General features: G+C 44.7%; 1 pseudogene; it reads left to right on the top strand.

Moving 5' to 3' along the window:
• Positions 1-7,057: 7,057 nt before the first annotated feature.
• On the top strand, positions 7,058-9,118 carry LOC106613714 (forkhead box protein I2-A-like; annotated as a pseudogene).
• Positions 9,119-11,178: the final 2,060 nt, after the last annotated feature.

The following is an 11,178-nucleotide window of genomic DNA, read 5'->3' as shown; positions in this document are numbered from 1 at the left end:
GGTTGGACCAGTAACCAGCAGGTAGCCTAGTGGTTAGAGGGTTGGACCAGTAACCAGCAGGTAGCCTAGTGGTTAGAGGGTTGGACCAGTAACCAGCAGGTAGCCTAGTGGTTAGAGGGTTGGGCCAGTAACCAGCAGGTAGCCTAGTGGTTAGAGGGTTGGACCAGTAACCAGCAGGTAGCCTAGTGGTTAGAGGGTTGGGACAGTAACCAGCAGGTAGCCTAGTGGTTAGAGTGTTGGACCAGTAACCAGCAGGTAGTCTAGTGGTTAGAGGGTTGGACCAGTAACCAGCAGGTAGCCTAGTGGTTAGAGTGTTGGGACAGTAACCAGCAGGTAGTCTAGTGGTTAGAGGGTTGGGCCAGTAACCAGCAGGTAGCCTAGTGGTTAGAGTGTTGGGACAGTAACCAGCAGGTAGCCCAGTGGTTAGAGTGTTGGGACAGTAACCAGCAGGTAGCCTAGTGGTTAGAGTGTTGGGACAGTAACCAGCAGGTAGTCTAGTGGTTAGAGGGTTGGACCAGTAACCAGCAGGTAGCCTAGTGGTTAGAGGGTTGGGACAGTAACCAGCAGGTAGTCTAGTGGTTAGAGGGTTGGGCCAGTAACCAGCAGGTAGCCTAGTGGTTAGAGGGTTGGACCAGTAACCAGCAGGTAGCCTAGTGGTTAGAGGGTTGGGCCAGTAACCAGCAGGTAGCCTAGTGGTTAGAGGGTTGGACCAGTAACCAGCAGGTAGCCTAGTGGTTAGAGGGTTGGGACAGTAACCAGCAGGTAGCCTAGTGGTTAGAGTGTTGGACCAGTAACCAGCAAGTAGTCTAGTGGTTAGAGGGTTGGACCAGTAACCAGCAGGTAGCCTAGTGGTTAGAGTGTTGGGACAGTAACCAGCAGGTAGTCTAGTGGTTAGAGGGTTGGGCCAGTAACCAGCAGGTAGCCTAGTGGTTAGAGTGTTGGGACAGTAACCAGCAGGTAGCCTAGTGGTTAGAGTGTTGGGACAGTAACCAGCAGGTAGTCTAGTGGTTAGAGGGTTGGACCAGTAACCAGCAGGTAGCCTAGTGGTTAGAGGGTTGGGACAGTAACCAGCAGGTAGTCTAGTGGTTAGAGGGTTGGGCCAGTAACCAGCAGGTAGCCTAGTGGTTAGAGGGTTGGGCCAGTAACCAGCAGGTAGCCTAGTGGTTAGAGTGTTGGGCCAGTAACCAGCAGGTAGCCTAGTGGTTAGAGGGTTGGGACAGTAACCAGCAGGTAGCCTAGTGGTTAGAGGGTTGGGCCAGTAACCAGCAGGTAGCCTAGTGGTTAGAGGGTTGGGACAGTAACCAGCAGGTAGCCTAGTGGTTAGAGGGTTGGGACAGTAACCAGCAGGTAGCCTAGTGGTTAGAGGGTTGGGCCAGTAACCAGCAGGTAGCCTAGTGGTTAGAGGGTTGGACCAGTAACCAGCAGGTAGTCTAGTGGTTAGAGGGTTGGGACAGTAACCAGCAGGTAGCCTAGTGGTTAGAGCGTTGGGCCAGTAACCAGCAGGTAGCCTAGTGGTTAGAGGGTTGGGACAGTAACCAGCGGGTAGCCTAGTGGTTAGAGCGTTGGGCCAGTAACCAGCAGGTAGCCTAGTGGTTAGAGGGTTGGGCCAGTAACCAGCAGGTAGCCTAGTGGTTAGAGGGTTGGGCCAGTAACCAGCAGGTAGTCTAGTGGTTAGAGGGTTGGGACAGTAACCAGCATGTAGCCTAGTGGTTAGAGCGTTGGGCCAGTAACCAGCAGGTAGCCTAGTGGTTAGAGGGTTGGGCCAGTAACCAGCAGGTAGCCTAGTGGTTAGAGGGTTGGGCCAGTAACCAGCAGGTAGCCTAGTGGTTAGAGGGTTGGGACAGTAACCAGCAGGTAGCCTAGTGGTTAGAGGGTTGGGACAGTAACCAGCAGGTAGCCTAGTGGTTAGAGGGTTGGGACAGTAACCAGCAGGTAGTCTAGTGGTTAGAGGGTTGGGACAGTAACCAGCAGGTAGCCTAGTGGTTAGAGGGTTGGACCAGTAACCAGCAGGTAGTCTAGTGGTTAGAGGGTTGGGCCAGTAACCAGCAGGTAGCCTAGTGGTTAGAGGGTTGGGACAGTAACCAGCAGGTAGCCTAGTGGTTAGAGGGTTGGGCCAGTAACCAGCAGGTAGTCTAGTGGTTAGAGAGTTGGACCAGTAACCAGCAGGTAGTCTAGTGGTTAGAGGGTTGGGCCAGTACCCAGCAGGTAGACTAGTGGTTAGAGGGTTGGGCCAGTAACCAGCAGGTAGTCTAGTGGTTAGAGAGTTGGGCCAGTAACCAGCAGGTAGTCTAGTGGTTAGAGTGTTGGACCAGTAACCAGCAGGTAGCCTAGTGGTTAGAGGGTTGGGACAGTAACCAGCAGGTAGCCTAGTGGTTAGAGTGTTGGACCAGTAACCAGCAGGTAGTCTAGTGGTTAGAGTGTTGGACCAGTAACCAGCAGGTAGCCTAGTGGTTAGAGGGTTGGGACAGTAACCAGCAGGTAGCCTAGTGGTTAGAGTGTTGGACCAGTAACCAGCAGGTAGTCTAGTGGTTAGAGTGTTGGACCAGTAACCAGCAGGTAGCCTAGTGGTTAGAGGGTTGGGACAGTAACCAGCAGGTAGCCTAGTGGTTAGAGTGTTGGACCAGTAACCAGCAGGTAGTCTAGTGGTTAGAGGGTTGGGCCAGTAACCAGCAGGTAGCCTAGTGGTTAGAGGGTTGGGACAGTAACCAGCAGGTAGCCTAGTGGTTAGAGTGTTGGACCAGTAACCAGCAGGTAGTCTAGTGGTTAGAGTGTTGGACCAGTAACCAGCAGGTAGCCTAGTGGTTAGAGCGTTGGGCCAGTAACCAGCAGGTAGCCTAGTGGTTAGAGGGTTGGACCAGTAACCAGCAGGTAGTCTAGTGGTTAGAGCGTTGGACCAGTAACCAGCAGGTCGTCTAGTGGTTAGAGTGTTGGACCAGTAACCAGCAGGTAGCCTAGTGGTTAGAGTGTTGGACCAGTAACCAGCAGGTAGTCTAGTGGTTAAGCGTTGGGACAGTAACCAGCAGGTAGCCTAGTGGTTAGAGCGTTGGACCAGTAACCAGCAGGTAGCCTAGTGGTTAGAGGGTTGGAACAGTAACCAGCAGGTAGACTAGTGGTTAGAGCGTTAGACCAGTAACCAGCAGGTAGTCTAGTGGTTAGAGCGTTGGACCAGTAACCAGCAGGTAGTCTAGTGGTTAGAGGGTTGGGACAGTAACCAGCAGGTAGCCTAGTGGTTAGAGCGTTGGACCAGTAACCAGCAGGTAGACTAGTGGTTAGAGTGTTGGACCAGTAACCAGCAGGTAGCCTAGTGGTTAGAGTGTTGGACCAGTAACCAGCAGGTAGCCTAGTGGTTAGAGGGTTGGACCAGTAACCAGCAGGTAGCCTAGTGGTTAGAGCGTTGGGCCAGTAACCAGCAGGTAGCCTAGTGGTTAGAGTGTTGGACCAGTAACCAGCAGGTAGCCTAGTGGTTAGAGTGTTGGACCAGTAACCAGCAGGTAGCCTAGTGGTTAGAGTGTTGGACCAGTAACCAGCAGGTAGCCTAGTGGTTAGAGGGTTGGACCAGTAACCAGCAGGTAGCCTAGTGGTTAGAGGGTTGGGACAGTAACCAGCAGGTAGCCTAGTGGTTAGAGCGTTGGACCAGTAACCAGCAGGTAGCCTAGTGGTTAGAGTGTTGGACCAGTAACCAGCAGGTAGCCTAGTGGTTAGAGTGTTGGGCCAGTAACCAGCAGGTAGCCTAGTGGTTAGAGTGTTGGGCCAGTAACCAGCAGGTAGCCTAGTGGTTAGAGAGTTGGGCCAGTAACCAGCAGGAAGCCTAGTGGTTAGAGTGTTGGGCCAGTAACCAGCAGGTAGCCTAGTGGTTAGAGGGTTAGGCCAGTAACCAGCAGGTAGCCTAGTGGTTAGAGTGTTGGGACAGTAACCAGCAGGAAGCCTAGTGGTTAGAGGGTTGGGACAGTAACCAGCAGGTAGCCTAGTGGTTAGAGCGTTGGGCCAGTAACCAGCAGGTAGCCTAGTGGTTAGAGCGTTGGGCCAGTAACCAGCAGGTAGCCTAGTGGTTAGAGCGTTGGGACAGTAACCAGCAGGTAGCCTAGTGGTTAGAGCGTTGGGCCAGTAACCAGCAGGTAGCCTAGTGGTTAGAGGGTTGGACCAGTAACCAAAAGGTTGCTGGATATAATCCCTGAGCTGACAAGGTAATAATCTGTCGTTCTGCCCCTGAACAAGGCAGTTAACCCACTGTTGCCCGGATGTTGATTATGGCAGACCCCGCATCTCTCTGATTCAGAGGGGTTGGGTTAAATGCAGAAGACACATTTCAGTTGAATGCATTCAGTTGTACAACTGACAAGGTATCCTCCTTTCCCCACTGATTACATTGTTCATTTATACAGTATTTATTATTCAACATGTCCTCACTTGGGATTTGAACTCACAACCTTTTGGTTCAGGCATTCTGATCTTCCTCCTATGCCACCACAATAATTAGTTGAAACAATTAGAATTCGTTTTATATATATATACACAACATTGTGTAATTTAGAGGACACAAATACATGATAATGGTGTGATGTTTCTGACTACCTAGAGTCCAGAAACCTGCAGAGTATTACAGCTCTTACAGGAAATAGTCTAAGGAGAAAATCTGACGGAACTGATGCAAATCAAATCAAATTGTATTTCTCACATGCACTAAATACAACAGGTGTAGACCTTACAGTGAAATGCTTACTTACAAGCCCTTAACCAACAATACAGTTTTAAGAAGAAAAAAAGAAAAGAAATTAAATAACAAATAATTAAAGAGCAGCAGTAAAACAACAATAGCGAGGCTCTATATACAGGGGGTACGGTACAGAGTCAATGTGCTGGAGTACAGGTTAGTGGAGGTAATTGAGGTAATATGTACATGTAGGTAGAGTTAAAGTGACTATACATAGATAATAACCAGAGAGTAACATGGACCTACTTATCACTCAATATTTAAATGGTACATTTGAAGCCATGTATGATTCTCTCATATAGTATGCTACCGTTTATTACGTTGTATCAAAACAATCGGAGGGTCAAATACTGACCTTTTATGTAGGCTAATTCACCTAGTCCTTGTCTAAGAGGCCATCCAATTGAAAGTCCTATAGATTAGGATCCTAATCTGGACCCTATTCAGTTGTAAAATACTATTGAAGTGATCCGGTCAGGGAGTGTACACATTGTTAAACTGAGACTGTTCTCGTGGCGGTTGAAAAGTATCCGTATATATCTAGTCTGTTTCTGTCTCTGTCGAAAGAGACCGGAGGATGGCAGCATTTGAAAACAACACGAAACGAACTCATGGACAACTTTTTAGCAACCTTTTTTGAATTGCAGCCAAAATCCTACTTTGCACAAATAAACTGTTACAATGTACATTTTTGGAATGATAAAAAAACACCCTTTATTCGTATGGAACATTTTGGACGTTAGAGTTATTAAATATCCTGCACTATAGCGCTCACAATAACTCACCAAATAACTAAATAACCTATTGCGATATTTACACCAAACATGTCACTTTTAGTACTGTCCCGTATTTTATTTTACTACATAATTAATTATAATTGAACATTAAACTAATAAAATGTGGAATATTTTCTTCATTTTAACAAACAGATCATGTGGTCTATTTTTATCCCTTGGTGTTCCTGAATTAGTTTTATTACGTTGTAGGCTGGTCATTTTACTCTTGTGCTTTTGTCAATCAAAATGGCCCCTGCTCATTTAAATGATCATTACAGCTCGTCCTCTGATGGTAATCATGTATTTTTTTTAGGAGAAATATTGATTTGTCCATTGATGTCTGAAAGTTTCTGCAAGTGTGTCTGTGATTTTGATGAAATGCGTTCAAACAAAGTCTGTTAGTCTGATATAGGACTACCGGTAGATTTTTCTAACCTAAAAATAAAAAAATTGTGTTGGATAATTATTTAATATAAAACATTTCCCAAATAGAATGCTTTTAAAAAATATATATATTTTAAATTTAAATGCAACTCTTAAATCATTCTGTCTATTGCGGGCTATATAGGCCTAGTCTACATTTCATAGCTTACCAAAAAAGTGAATAAGCGTGTTTGGACAAAGTAATTTTAATTACACAATTTAACATCTTAATAACCCACCCAAGTAATAAAGGACTAAAATGAAATGACAGGAGCAGTGGTCCAGCGACGCGGGAAACCATCATATTACCGCTGCTGTGTTGCTATGTCACACTTGTAACACATAAGCCATGTTTATTGTCAACTAATTCGTTCCAGAGATCGTGTGGTCTAAACACATTGCCTATAGTATATTGTATATGTATGTTTTAAGAGCCTAACTTGGTTTATGTTTAACTTTGCCATGCATGGAAGCCAGGAGTGCTTGTTAAACCATAGAATAATAACATTGTTTTTACCCTACACTCTTACAGACAAAGGCTTATATTACTTTCTTCATATAGAACACCCCTAAAGGTTCTAGAGAGAATAACCCCTTTCGTAGGGGTTCTTTGATCAGAACCGTAATATAGTTAGATGTTCTTCTTCACTGAACCAAAATGTTGGTTCTATGCCGAACCTTTTGTTCTAAGTGTGTGTCCCACTGTTCACCAAAACGCAAAGGCTACTTCAATTGACAACTTATATTTGACGGAAACAATTTATTTAAAAAAAGATATATAAAATATTTGTTTCAATTACATTTTGTACATGGAAATTATGAAGGTATATTCATAAAACTATTATTTAAGATATATATTTGTAAAAGTTTCCGTGCGTAAAAGTGGAAATATGGTTGGCCAACAGTAAAACTGTTTTAATTGGATACTTGTAGCCTAACCGCCTATTTTTATTATTGCATATGTTTATTAGGCTATACTTGCGCGGTAAATTACTCAGCCTATCTTACTTCAGGTTCACTCCTAAAACTGCATTAATGAGTGGGCTAATCTCTCACCAGTATCTCTCCCATTGATGCACAGATTCGGTTAAGACAATTCGACTGAAGCGTGACAGAAAAGGGGGAGTCACCCTCGAGACAGTTCCTTTCACAGGGGTTTACCTGTCGACGCTCCAGGCGGAGCACTTAAATACGTCTCCTCCCCTTGGGTCTAGCCTTCAGTCCTCCGGGAGAGACTGACGGAAACAGACGGTTGGGAAAGGAACCGCGTGTTATTGTTGATAGAAGAAGATACCAGGATTCGTACTCAATTAGAAGGGATTATGAACGCTTTTGGACAGCAGCCATCCAACGCGCAGACCAGCCCCATTCAGCACCACAGCGCGCAGGAGCTCCTGGATATGGCCGTGTACTGCGATAACATCGGCAGCATGTACCAGCACCAGCAAAACCTCCATCATGGTCACCACCCGCAGAGGCCGCCGGCGCATCCTCAAAGCTACGGCCTCGGTGAGTACACCTCGCCGACCAGCAACCCGTACCTGTGGCTAAACGGCCCGAGCATCGACACGTCTCCATACCTGACGGGATTGAACGGAGCATCGTACATACAGTCTGGATACGGAGCGAACCAGCGGCAGTTCTTACCCCCTCCTACGGGGTTTGGTGGAGCTGACCTCGGATGGCTGTCAATCTCTAGCCAGCAGGAACTCTTCAAAATGGTTAGGCCTCCATACTCTTACTCAGCGCTCATAGCCATGGCTATCCAGGGCGCCGGGGACAAGAGGTTGACGCTGAGTCACATCTATCAGTATGTGGCAGAGAATTTTCCCTTTTATAAGAAGAGCAAAGCTGGCTGGCAGAACTCAATCAGACACAACCTGTCACTGAATGACTGTTTTAAGAAAGTTGCCCGGGATGACGATGATCCAGGTAAGTTACAACACCCGTTGTGCTTGTAAATAACTCATTATTTGCACCTATTAAATGTGTCATTTTGAATATCATACCTTTTTGCCATTAGATTTTTTAAAGACGTGTCTGACAGTAGAGTAGAGCAGTATTGACCTTTTGATATCTCGTTTAGGACCTACATTAACTGTTGTGTCCTGTCTTCATGTCTTCATAGGAAAGGGAAATTACTGGACATTGGACCCAAACTGTGAGAAAATGTTCGATAACGGCAACTTCCGAAGAAAGAGAAAGAGAAGAGCTGACTTGAACGGAGGAGACACCAACAACACTGTTCTTCCGGTGAAGTCAGAAGACAGTGCCGCCCTGAAGGTCTCCGACACGGCCAGTATCATGAGTTCATCCCCTCCCAGCCTCCAGAACTCCCCTGGTTCCTCCGAGCCCGAATCATCCCTGTCCCCGTCTGTGGAACACAGTCCCTGTTACAACAACTTTGTCTCCACTATGAACTCGATGCTGGCGGGGGAGTAACAACGGCTCTACCCGGGAGGGGGCCAGGGGGAACTTTGGTTCAGGAGGACATGCTATGGGGGATTTGTCGCCTCATCAGACCCGAGAAAACATGTCCGGACTTGGTTCATACTCGCCCTCTCAAATCACGCCATTGAACTCGGATACCACTCACCTCTCCACAGCTAATAGAATGAACTGCTACACATCCGCACAGAACAATCACAGCGGAGGCCTGGGCCTCACCAACTCTCTCCCAAACCACTTCACTGTTAATCATTTGATATACAGCCGCGAAGGGACCGAGGTCTAAGCTTAGTCCTAATTATGTCACATATATGTAGATAATATAATGCAACTCGTTGGCATACTTGTATAAAGTACTCAGTGAGTACATCAAGTACCATGATTATTATTCATGTTATGCATTCCATAATTAAAAACGTGTAATGGAAATGTCTTAAAAATATGCTTTCTCATGATTGAATCGGAATTCAAAAGTGGGTCGAAACTACGTTCGACTTAAGCATTTTAAGAGCATATAATTAAGACCAAACTTTGTTGTTATGCCCATCTGGAGCCCTGGAATGGTCTTGCCTTGGAATAAACATTTACCGTAACTCTTTTCGTTTCCTTTATATATTGGCCTTATGTAAACTGCCTGGATGACGTCACTGTGCCTTTCAGAAGATCTTGTATTTTTTTTTAATAGAACACTTCTGCAGATATATGTTTTGTTATGTAGCCTAAATAGTAACTCTCTTTGCAGACCACTTTGTACTTTTTTTGTAGAAGGAATTGTGTGTGTGTGTGTGTATTTTATTTAAAGCCTATTGTCAAACGTTTGAATAAATGTAATATCTGAAATTCTTGATTCTGTCATATTTTCTAGCGGACTTGTCAAAGTGAAGATGTTTCAGATTTATCCGCCATAATAATCAACTTTACAATAAACCAGCGCTGTATTTAATTTCATTTTATTTATCTATTTTTACGCACGATTCTATTTGACTTATAAAACACAAAAATATTGAAATGATTAACGTTTAGATGTTAACTCATGGCTCTCAATTCTAATCAACATTTTAGGTTACTTTTAACATAACATTTTAAGTTAAGGTTTAAAACACTAACGCTCCTGTGGGGTTTGATTAGGCTACAGCTGTTAATGGTGTAGGAGAACATGTTCACTGACTCCTTACAATACCAAACAGTATTTATAATGGCACTGACAATTATTTACCAGAAGTATTTCAGGTTCAATCGAGGTTGGAATTAATCCTACACCCTGCCGTGTACCCTCCCCTCCCTCCCTCCTTCCTTCCCTCCCTCCCTCTCTCCCTCTCTTCCCTCCCTCCCTCTCATCCATTCCATTCATGAAACTTTCCAGACAGTCCGCCAGATATTCCATCTCAGACTCGGGAATACATTTCCAGTAGGATTCCATAAAGTTCATCAATTGATCAATGATATTTTATATTGAATGGAAGAAGAAATAAACGTCCATTCACGTAACAGGCTACAACAATGAAGGCTTCACCTGCTTCTGAACTTTCTCCTCTGTGATCATTAGCCCATGCCTCCTCAACTGTATGAAAACAGTAGGTGAGACTGAGACATTTTCCAGCTTGTCACTTTGAATAAACCCGATTTATGCTGACATTCAAGACACATCACCTCTTCATTTCTACCCAGTTCAGAAGTTCAGCTATTGGTCTTATTTAATGGTGTGTATGGATGGATAGATGGAAACTTGTTGAATTGAATAGTTCACACCTGTTTTCAGTTTATTCAGCGGGGGAAAGTTTCATCACTCACAGCATAAAACGCAGAGTGATATTTTATTAAACATCGTGTGAGAAATAAGAATGATCGATAGTTCCGTGTTGTTTTTCTTATGAGCTGTGAATCAATCTGGACGCGTATCCATTGAGCGATTCATGTCAGTGCAAAATATCATCTAATACCCATTGTTTGGGCATGTCCAGTTGTCCTACTATTATGGGACAAAAACAAGATAAATAGTGTCCCTGCTTTGCTGTGGGCAATAATAACCAGAGAGAGAGAGGTTTCCCATGAAAAATGTTCAAGCCATTAAACGGCTATCTTACTCATGTCGTATTTTGAAACAATTTACGGTTACGCACGAAATCAAAGGAAGTAAATTAAAGAGAACACCTCTTAATTGGTGGATAATTCAGTGCGCTCTGGCGCTCTGTTGTCTCGACTAAAGCAAAATTGACAAGAGGTTCGTGCCCGTAGCTGTGACACAATGGGCCCTGGCAATACCAAGGGATCCCCTCCTGCGCTCTGATGAAAACATTCGGTGACCCCAGATCTGGGAACGTATTATATCACTCAGACCACATCTCCCTCCTGTTGTCCGTGATGCATGGGCTTCCTATCTAACAAAGAGTATTTTTGTGAAACTCAAACGGGTTCTCACAGCGACAAGTTTTCAATTGAAATCCTGTCCTTCACCAACGTTGTAATGTAGGCCTACCAGTGAATAGAACATAGATGTCATGTGTAATTACAACGTTATACATAAGCTCTAAAATAGGTAGAAACTATAAACATGCAACAATTAATTGAATAGTGATAAACTCCTGTTAGGCCTATTTATATATGTGTCTATTGGTAGGTATATGCTCTGCCATTCATGCCAATGTAGCCCAACAAACTCCCTGACCACCCACTGGCAGTCTGTTCTATTTACACTTCAAGTCCAGGTTTGACTTGACACATTCAGGAGTAAATACACAAACAAATGAACATGACAATAAGTCAATTAATCCTCTAAACCAGCCTGAGATCCGTCCTTCTCTGGGACCAGTGGACATTCAC

The sequence above is a fragment of the Salmo salar genome, chromosome ssa18, assembly GCF_905237065.1.
Source record: "Salmo salar chromosome ssa18, Ssal_v3.1, whole genome shotgun sequence".
Taxonomy (NCBI): Eukaryota; Metazoa; Chordata; class Actinopteri; order Salmoniformes; family Salmonidae; genus Salmo; species Salmo salar.
This window is presented reverse-complemented; position numbering and strand designations above follow the sequence as displayed.